This window comes from Muntiacus reevesi, chromosome 5, assembly GCF_963930625.1.
Source record: "Muntiacus reevesi chromosome 5, mMunRee1.1, whole genome shotgun sequence".
NCBI lineage: Eukaryota > Metazoa > Chordata > Mammalia > Artiodactyla > Cervidae > Muntiacus > Muntiacus reevesi.
Window position 1 is genome coordinate 89,557,010 of NC_089253.1, and position 11,299 is coordinate 89,568,308.

The 11,299-nt window shown below is 41.7% G+C and overlaps 1 pseudogene; it reads left to right on the forward strand.

Moving 5' to 3' along the window:
• Positions 1 to 4,394: 4,394 nt before the first annotated feature.
• On the forward strand, positions 4,395 to 4,550 carry LOC136169473 (large ribosomal subunit protein eL39-like; annotated as a pseudogene).
• Positions 4,551 to 11,299: the final 6,749 nt, after the last annotated feature.

Consider the following 11,299-nt stretch of genomic DNA (forward strand, 5'->3'; position numbering starts at 1 on the left):
AAAAGCCCTTGAAAATTTTCAATATCTATTTAACAGAGAAAATTTCTTTTCCTTTTCTTTCACTTTTGGCCGAGTAATACATGGGATCTTGGTTCCTGTACCAGGGATTGAACCCCTGCTCCCTGATTGGAAGCCTAGAGTCTTAACCACTGGACTTCCAAGGAAGTCCAGAAATTTTCTTAAAAAACAGAAGGAAACTGCACAACTTGATACAGATAATCTCCCAAAAACTTCCCTTAAAAAATCACACGTCTTAGTCTTCCCTGGTGGCTTAGTGGTAAAAACCCACCTGCCAATGTGGGGGACATAGATTCGATTCCTGGTCTAGAAAGATCCCACATGCCACAGAGCAACTAAGCCCATGTGCCACAAATATTGAGCCCGAGCTCTAGAGCCCAGGGGCCACAACTAGAGAGTAGCTCCTGCTAGCTGCAACTAGAGAAAAGCTCATGCAGCAAGAAAGACTGCAGCAGCCAAAAATAAAATAAATACAGAAAATTATTTTTTTTAAATCACATACACAAAATTTTTTATATGCTCTCCCATTTAATTCTGGAACCTAGTCTGGGATACCTAGTCTGGGAACTTCCCTGGTGGTCCAGTGGTTAAAATCTGCCTTCCAATGTAGGAGATGTGGGTTTGATTCCTAGTCAAGGAACTAGAATGCCACATGCTAGAGGGCAACTAAGCCCATTTACCGCAACTATTGAGCCCATGCATTCTGGAGCCCGTGAGCCAAAACTATACAGCCTGTGTGCTGCAACTAAGACCTAATGCAGTCAAATAAATAAATATATTTTTTTAAAAAAGGTGCTTAGTCTGACTTTTTCTATTCAACAGGGTGCTGAAAGCTGTCGCTAATGTAATAAGAAAAGTGAGTTGTATAAAAATTGGAAAGGAAGAGGCAAAACTATCTTTATTTGCAGATGATACATTTATCTACATAGGAAACCCCATCACAATCCCACAATTAATAGAAATAAGATTGCTGGACAAAAGATATACTTCAGAAACTCATATCCCCACACCAATAATATCCAACTAGAAAGTATAGTAGAAAAGATATCTCTTCCATTATAAAACTATATGAACACTAAAGTAATTAGGGGGAACTCCCTGGTGGTCCACTGGTTAGGAGTCTGAACTTCCTATGTCAGGGAACCTAGGTTCAATCTCTGGTCAGGGAACTAAGATCCTCAAGCTGCACAGCATGGTCAAAAAAAATGAAATAAAATAAAAAACTTGGCTAAAGTAATTAGGAAATAAACTAACATGCACAAAACCATAACAGAGAAAAATTTAAATTTTTATAGTGCAATATTAAAAACAAAATAAAGTATATTTACTAAGCTCATAGATAAGACAATCAAATATTTTTAAAGTATAAGAATGATTCCCCAAATAATTTCTCTAGTCCGGACCTCTGCCATGATCTCTAGACTCAATTATCCAGTTACCTATTTGACATAGCCACTTGGACGACTAAAGTCATCCTCAATTTAAAGTGATCAAAATGAAGAAACTGAATTCCCCCATCCACACATTCCTCTTCTTTCAGTCTTTCCCCGAGTAGCTCAGCTGGTAAAGAGTCCACCTGCAATACAGGAGACCCTGGTTCAACTCCTGGGTTGGGAAGATCCCCTGGAGAAGGGATAGACTACCCACTCCAATATTCTTGGTCTTCCCTGGTGGCTCAGATGGTAAAGAATCCACCTGCAATGCAGGAGACCTGAGACCTGGGTTCAATCCTTGGATTGGGAAGATCCCCTGGAGGAGGCCATGGCAACCCACTCCAGTATTCTTGCCTGGAGAATCCCCATGGGCAGCGGAGCCTGGTGGGTTACAGTCCAGGGGGTCGCAGAGTCAGACATGACTGAGCAACTAAGCACAGCTTGTAAGTAAATGGAAACTCCATCTCTCAAGTTGTTCAAGTCAAACATTTAGTGAAAGTGAAAGTCACTCAGTCATGTCTGACTCTTTGTGACCTCATGGACTATTCAGTTCGTAGAATTCTCCAGGCCAGAAAACTGGAGTGGATAGCCTTACCCTTCTCCAGCAGATCTTCCCAACCCAGGGATCGAACCCAGGTCTCCCACATTGCAGGTGGATTCTTTACCAACTGAGCCACAAGGGAAGCCCAAGAATACTGGAGTGGGTAGCCTATTCCTTCTCAGCAGATCTTTCTGACCCAGGAATCAAACCTGGGTCTCCTGCATTGCAGGCAGGTTCTTTACCAACTGAGTTACCAGGGAAGCCCATTTACAGCCAAATTTAATCCCCCTTTTTTCTCTCATTCTCACATCCAAGCAATTGGCACATCCTTTGACTCTACCTTCAAAATATTTTCAGAATCTCCACCTTCACCTCTGTTGCCACTGCCCTGATCTAAGCTCCCGTCACTCTTTCCTGAACTGCTGCAGGAGTCTTCCACTTGGTACCTTCATTTCTGTGTTTTTACACGGAAGCCCATCCCCACTTCAACCTGTTTTCCATAGGAGCCAAAGTGGATAACAGGAAATGGGTGTTGGGTGGTCACTCTTTCGATAGCCATCGCTGTCACTCAAGGTAAATGTGTAGTCTTTGCAGCAGTCTATCATGGGAGCCACCAACTCTCCAGTCCTCTCAATTTCTCTAACTTCATTTACTACTTATAGTATTGTTCATTTCTCTCTAGCACACTGACCTCCTTTCTGTTCCTTAAACATACCAAGAGAACTGTCGTAGTAGATTCCACATTTGTTTGTTTCCACTGACTGGGCCATTCTTTCCACACATCTTTGCAGGTCTCTCTCCATTACTTTCAAAGTTGTTTGGTTTTTTTTTTTGCCACAAGGCTTGTGGAATCCTAGTTCCCCAATCAGGGATCAAACTCAGGCCCCCTGCAGTGGAAGCAAGGAGTCCTAACCACTGTATGTCTGTGGTGGTGGTGGGGGGGTGCATACTCGCTCATTGTACTCAGTTGTGTCTGAGTCTTTGTGACCCCTATAGTTCCTCTGTCCATGGGATTCTCCAGGCAAGCGTACTGGAGTGGGTTGCCATTTCCTCCTCCTTGGGGATCTACTTGACCCAGGGATCAAACTTGAGTCTCTTGTGTCTCCAATATTGGCAAGGACCACTATGCCACCTGGGGAGCCCTAACCATTTGACAACCAGGGAATTCCCACTTTCAAGATTTTTAAATGATACTTTATCAGAGAGACTTTCTCTGACCATCTCACAGAAGGATGTTTCATACACTGCTGGTCAGAATGTCAATGGTACATCCCTATATATAGTAAAATTGAAATTTTATGTACTCTGATTATCTAATTCCATTGCTAGAAATATATCAACATATGTTTGCACACATACAAAATGATGTGTTTACAAGATTGTTTACTTGAGGTAACACAGATTGCAATCAGTCCAAGTGCTATCAGTAGATGACTTGGTAATAATAGAATATTTGTGCTGCTGGAAGAAAAAAAAAAAGGATTCCAAAGTATATTTAAAGTGAAAAAAAGTAAGACGCAGACAGTGTAGAACTACCATTTCTGTTGAAAAAGAAAATTGGTAACAGGGGTGGAAGGGGTAATGGGAGGCTGGAAGACAGGTGAGAAGGAGGAGGCAATCCTTTCTCTCAATATTCTTTGGTATTTCTTATATTTTGAACTGTTTGTTCATATTTCTTTCTTTCTTGTTTGTTTTTGGCTACTCCATGTGGCTTGCAGGATCTTAGTCCCCCAACCAGGGATTGAACCAAGGCCCTGGAAAAGGGAATGGCTACCCACTCCAGTATTCTTGTCTGGGGAATTCTGTGAACAGAGGAGCCTGGCGGGCTACAGTCAACAGGGTTGTGAAGACTTGGACACAAATGAGCAGCTAACATTTTCACTTTTACTCATTGGGGAACTAAGTGAAAGCAGAGTCCTAATCACGGGGCTGCCAAGGAAGTCCCCACACGCTATTCTTAACATGTGACATTGGAATTTCTCCCATTGAGAGGTGAGGTCTGTATTCCCTCCCCATGAACCCAGGCAGTCCTGTGAAGGCAGCAGAAGTGACAGTGTGTGACTTCTGAGACTGCTAGGTCATAAAAGACCAATTTTTTATCTGGTCCTCTTGGAGTGTTAGCTCTTAGAATCTGGAATGTGAAGATAAAAGTGCCAGAGAGGCCACGTGTAGGTATTCCAGCCAACAGTCCCAGCTCGGTCCCAACCAACAGCCAGATGTGAACAAGAAGACTTTGCAATGACCCCAGGCTCAACCACTATGAATGCAATGGCCTAAGAGACTCTGAGTGAGAACTGCTTTGCTGAGTCAGCACAGCCAGAACCATGATAGAGGATCCTTAAATCATAGCCACTCTCTTCTCTTCTCTGTCATCCTATGTGCAGCTGAGTTTGCTCCTCACCATGTCTTCTCACATGACTTTCGGGATCAATCGATTCTTGGCCAAGAAACAAAGCCAGAATGGTCCCATTCCTTACTGGACTTGAGTAAAAACTGGTAATAACATCAGGTACAACTCGAAGAGAAGGCAATGAAGAAGAACAAAGCTGGGTCTGTAAGGAGCCTCGCATATGACATATAAGCGTATGTCATGTCAAGGTCACTTGCATCTGACCGCATCACTTTGAGAACAGCACTATTATCTCAATGACTGGATGTGTTTTACTGGAAAAATAAATTTTCTCTTGGTGTCAGTGTTTCTGCACTAGTGCTTTGGCTTAGTAATAAATGTGTGAGTTTTGTTGGAAAAAAAAAAAACTATTTTAAGCCATTAAATCTATTTAGCACCTGGAAGTGACAAATAGATTCAAGGGATTAGATCTGATAGAGTACCTGAAGAACTATGGACGGAGGTTCATAACACTGTACAGGAGGCAATGATTAAAATCATCCCCCAAAAAAGAAATGCAAAAAGGCATTTTGCATGGTTCTCTGAGGAGGCCTTACAACTCACTGAGAAAAGAAGAGAAGTGAAAGAAGAAAAGGAAAGATATACCCATCTGAATGCAGAGTTTCAAAGAATAGCAAGGAGAGATAAAGCTTTCCTCAGTGATCAAAGCAAAGAAAGAGAAGAAAACAATAGAATGGGAAAAACTAGAGATCTCTTCAAGAAAATTAGAGATGTCAAGGGAATATTTCATGCAACGATGGTCCCAATAAAGGACAGAAACAGTACGGACCTAAACAGAAGCAGAAGATATTCAGAAGAGGTGGCGAGAATACACAAAACTATACAAAAGATCTTCACGACCGAGATACCCACGATGGTGTGATCACTCACCTGGAGCCAGACATCCTGGAGTGTGAACAAGTGGGCCTTAGGAAACATCACTACGAACAAAGCTAGTGGAGGTGATGGAATTCCAGCTGAGCTATTTCAAATCCTAAAAGATGATGCCGTGAAAGTGCTGCACTCAATATGCCAATAAATTTGGAAAACTCAGCAGTGGCCACAGGCCTGGAAAAGATCAGTTTTCATTCAAATCCCAAAGAAAGGCAATGCCAAAGAATGTTTAAACTACTACACGATTGTACTCATTTCACACACTAGCAAAGTAATGCTCAAAATTCTCCAAGCTAGGCTTCAACAGCACGTGAACCAAGAACTTTCAGATGTTCAAGCTGGATTTAGAAACAACAGAGGAACCAGAGATCAAATTGCCAACATCCACTGGATCATAGAAAAAGCAAGAAAATTCCAGAAAAGCACCTACTACTGCTTCATTGACTATGCTAAAGCCTTTGACCGAGTGGATCACAACAAATTGTGGGAAATGCTTAAAGAGATGGGACTAACAGGACTTCTTAGCTTCCTCCTGAGAAATCTGTATGCAGGTCAAGAAGCAACAGTTAGAACTGGACATGGAACAATGGACCAGTTCCAAATTGGGAAAGGAGTACATCAAGGCTGTTTACTGTCACACTGCTTATTTAACTTATATGTAGAGTACATCATGCAAAATGCCAGGCTGGATGAAGCACAAGCCAGAATTAAGACTGCAGGGAGAAATATCAATAAATTCAGATACGCAGATGACACCACCTTTATGGCAGAAAGTGAAGAGGAACTAAAGAGCCTCTAGATGAAGGTAAAAAAGGAAAGTGAAAAAGCTTGCTTAAGACTCAACATTTAAAAAACAAAGATCATGGAATCTGATCACATCGCTTCATGGCAAATAAATGAGGACACAATGGAAACAGTGACAGACTTTATTTTTCTTGGGCTCCAAAATGACTGCAGATGGTGACTGCAGCCATGAAATTAAAAGACTTTTGCTACTTGGAAGAAAAGCTATGACAAACCTAGTGTATGTTAGTTGCTCAGTCATGTCCGACTCTGCGACCCCATGGACTGTAGGTTGCCAGGCTCCTCTGTCCATGGAATTCTCCAGGCAATAATACTGGAGTGGGTTGCCATTTCCTTCTTCAGAGGATCTTCCTGGTGTCCTGCATTTTAGGCTGATTCTTTACTGTCTGAGTCACTAGGGAAGCCAGACAAACCTAGAGAGCATTTTAAAAAGCAGAGACATTACTTTGCTGACAAAGGTCCATGCAGTCAAAGCTATGGTTTTTGCAGTAGTCATGTATGGATGTGAGAGTTGGGCCATAAAGAAGGCTGAGCACCGTAGAATTGGTGCTTTTGAACTGTGGTGTTGGAGATAGTCTCTGGAGAGTCCCTTGGACTGCAAGATCAAACCAGTCAATTCTAAAGGAAATCAATCCTGAATATTCATTGGAAGGACTGATGGTGAAGCTGAAGCTCCAATACTTTTGCCATCTGATATGAAGAGCCAACTCATTAGAAAAGACCCTAATGCTGGGAACAATTGAAGGCAGGAGGAAAATGGGATGACAGAAGACGAGATGGTTGGATGGCATCACCGACTCGACGGAAATGCGTTTGAGCAAGCTCCGAGAGATGCTGAAGGACAGGGAAGTCTGGCATGCTGCAGTCCATGGGGTTGCAAAGATTCAGACACAACTGAGCAACTGAACAATTCCAAGAGCCTTTAAGACATGAGGTGTCCAGTGTCAGCAGTACAGAAGAGAGGCTGGAGACACAAATTTAGGGGGTCAACAGTGAGTGAGTGGCTAGTATTGAAAGCTGTGAGACTGCAGTTATTTAACCACTTAAAAGGACTTCCCACTAACCACTTGAGGACTTCCCAGGTGGTGCAGTGGTTAAGACACCACACTTTCATTGCAGGGTGCACAGGTTTGATCCCCAGCTGGGGAACTGAAGTCTTGGTTGCAGCCCCAAAATAAATAAATTGATGAACTAAGTTGTGGACTTTTCTTAATTAAAATTTACATTCTTTTAAAAACAAAATGAGGGTTGAGTCTAGAGTTGACCCCAAGGCCAAAGCCTCTTCTGGAATGCTATGCTGCTTCTCCATATCTCCTTGGCCATTATGAACTTGGACCATTCTGAAACACAGCTGGCCTTCTGTATATTTGGGTTCACATACAGTTTCAACCAATCACAATTTGAAGAATCAAGAAAGTTGCTTTTAAATTTGTACCATGCCATCAACTATTTAGGGCTTCCCTGGTGGTTCAGATGGTAAAGAATCTGTCTGCAATGCATGAGACCCGGGTTCCATCCCTGGGTTGATAAGATCCCCTGGAGAAGGGAATGGCTATCCACTCCAGTATTCTTGCCTGGAGAACCCCAAGGACAGAGGAGCCTGATGGGCTACAGTCCATGGGGTCACAAAGAGTTGGACACAGCTGAATGACTAACACTATTAACTATTTACATTGTATTTACAACTATTTACATTACATTAGATATTGTAATTTACAAATGGTTTAAAGTACATGGGAAAATTATAAGCAAAAACTACATTTTATATAAGGAACTTGAGCATGTGCAGACTGCGGTATCTGTGGGGGTCCTGGAACCAAGCCCCTAAAAATACTGATGGGCCACTGAACTGCCACACAGGAGTGGTGAAGGGGTCAGACCCAGAAGCCCAGATGGCCTTGATTCACACTAGTTCCCTGTCTCTTTATACAACTGTTGGTGATTTAATGAGTTAATATATATGAGGGTGGCTTGTACACAGAACATGATCATAAAATGCCCATTACTTATCAACCAAGGGTGGATTCCTTCAGCCCAATGCCAGCTGATCCAATCATCAAGTTCATACTATGGCTGTTGCCTTCAATAAAACTCATACATGACCATATGTAAAATGGATAGCCCATGAGAGTTTGATGTATGATGCAGGGTACCCAAGGCCAGTGCTCTGTGACAACCTGGAGGGAGGTGGGAAGGGAGAAAAGGATATGTACCTATGGCCAATTCATATTTATGTATGGCAAAAACAATCACAATACTGTAAAGGAATCCTCCTCCAATTAAAATGAAAAAAACCCCAAAACAAGCTTACATATAGGGACTCCCCTTGTGGTTTGGTGGTTAAGAATTCACCTGCCGGTGCAAGGGACATGGATTCGATCTGATCTGGGAAGATCCAATTTGCTGCAGAGCAACTAAGCCCCGTGCGCCAAAGACTGAGCCTCCAAGCTGCAATTACAGAAGCTTGCATAATCTAGAGCCCGTGCTCTGCAACAAGAGAAGCCACAGTAATATGAAGCCCGCAAACCACAGTGAGAGAGTAGCTCTCACTCTCTCACTCTCTACTAGAGAAACTCTAGCTAGTGTGGTAATGAGGACCCAGTGCAGCCAAAAATCAATGAATAAATAGGGCCTATTTATCTTAATTTAGCACCTCAGTAACAACACGGGTGAAGTGTATTTTACCAAATCCGAAGGTTACAAAATGTGAACAAAGTAATGTGCTTGGCTATTTTTTCCAAAAGATATTCTATCAATTCCTCCTTTTAGAAACCCACAGGAGTGAGTCACAAAAGGAGTAAGAAGTTATTTTAATCATCTTTTTCTTCAGGATCATGTCTCTTCTGCTTATCTGATTCTCAAGTCCTCCTTCCTATTTGGCCCTCTTCCTTGTAAGACAAGACCTACTGATACTTTTAAAAAATATTTTGTAATTTAATATCTATAATAAACAGAATGAAGGCAATCCCAAGTTTCTATAAAATAGCAACCCTTAAAGACAGAAATCCCACACATCTTCCTTCTAGAGATAGTACAGGCAGGAGAAATGCTGTATCCAATAGAAGCTCCTTGAAACCTCCAAATACTGAATTTTCAAAATAATGAATACATCTGAATGGGTAAAGCAGCATTGTATTACATTCATGAGGAGCAAGTGGGGCACGCAAATAACATGACAGAACCTGTACCTCTCAGGAGTTTATCATCTGGATGGGGAGAAGACAATCAGTACACATTCATAAGATGGAGAAACAAAACTGACACAAGTCAATATGCATCATAATTGTACAGGCATAAGTCTATACAAACTTGGTGAAAAAAAATAAACAGAATCGTCTGTATGGTGGGATTACAGGTGATTTTGGCTTTCTTTTATATATATAGTCTGAAATTGTTAATGTCAATGTATTTTTTGTAAAAAGTTGATTTGGTCCAAAAGTGGTAGAATAGTGGCTACAAAGACTTCCCTGGTGGTCCAGGGATTAAGACTTCACGCTTCCATTGCAGGGGGCATGGGTTCAATCCCTGGTCAGGGAACTAAGATCCTGCATGCTCCACATGGCACAGCCAAAATAAAAGAAGTGATGAACAACTTTAACAAACCAAAGCAAGATGAAACCTAACTCCAAAGTATGGAAAACCTAGAAGGGGATGATTTATGCTGCAAACCCCAGCAAAGCTTAAGAAATGTGAGCACTACTACTGAAGAAGTTCTACCAATTGGCATACAAAAAGTTAACCCAGATTCTCAGTTCATTCTATTAATACAGATAGAATTATGTATTTGAGGAAATCCTGTAACATAAAAGAGATTAAACAAAGGCCAAAGGGAGACTTCCCTGGTGATGTGGTTAAGACTGTACCCTCCCAGTGCAGGAGGTCCGGGTTTGATTCCTGCTCAGGGAACTAGATCTCACACGCTGCAACTAAGACCTGGCACAGCCAAATAAATATTAAAAAACAAAACAAAAAACAACAGAAAAACAAAGGTCAAAGGAACTTGGAAGAGAAACTACACAGTAATACAAAATTCCAAAAGCCACCACTAATATCATCAGAAGGATATGAGAAGCCATTTCACAAGATGGAATTGCTGTTGTAGTAAGGACAATTGTTGTTCAGCCACTCAGTTGTGTCCAAATCTTTGTGACCATATGCATGACAGCACACCAGGCTTCCCTGTCCTTCACTAACTCCCAGTTTGCTCAAATTCATGTTCATTCAGTTGGTTATGACATCCAACCATCTTATCCTCTGTCGCTTCCTTCTCCTCCTGCCTTTAATCTTTCCCAATATTAGGGTCTTTTCTAATGAGTTGGCTCTTCACATCAAGTAGCTGAAGTACTGGAGCTTCAGCTTCAGCATCAGTCCTTCCAATGAATATTCCGGGTTGATTTTCTTTAGGATTGACTGGTTTGATCCCCATGTTGTCCAAGGAACTCTCATGAATCTTCTCCAGCACCACAATTCAAAATCATCAATTCTTTGGCGTTCAGCCTTCTTTACGATCCAACTCTCACATCATACATGACTACTGGAAAAACCATACCTTTGATTATATAGACCTTTGTTGGCAAAGTGATGTCTCTGCTTTTAAATACACTGTCTAGGTTTGTCATAGCTTTCCAAGGATAGAAGAATAGGATAACATTAAAAGTTGTGGGGGTGAGGTGGGCAAGGACTTTGGAGCCAGGACACCTGCTCTTCTACTAACTGAACAGGTGACATTTGGCAAATGACCTAACCCCTTCACACCCTTCACTTTGATCTGCTGGAAAAAAGCAAAGATGAGAGTATCATCTTAGAGAACGAAATCATCAACATACAGGCTTTGGCAGAGCTTGGTACACAGCAAATTTTGCAGAAATGCTTTCTCTTATTTCACAAGCTGTTAGGCAAAGTTTGATCAACTGTAGTGCCTAAGAATGTTCATGAGATGGTTAGAACAGGAGTAAAAATTTTAAAGGTCAGTGAAAAGATATTTGCAATAGAGTAACCACCTGAGAACCAGAGAGACTGAACATTGCAAAGTCAACCCACACGAACAAGCAAACAGTGACACGAGAACCAACTGGAGCACCAAGACTGACACATAGGAGAGGTTTCTTTTAAAAATAGCAACTGGCTCTGGTAAAGATCGTGAACCACATGCGAACACATTTGGCTCTTGCTCTTCACCCACCCCTTTGTTTTCCACAAAAAGAAGAGACTCAAAGAAGA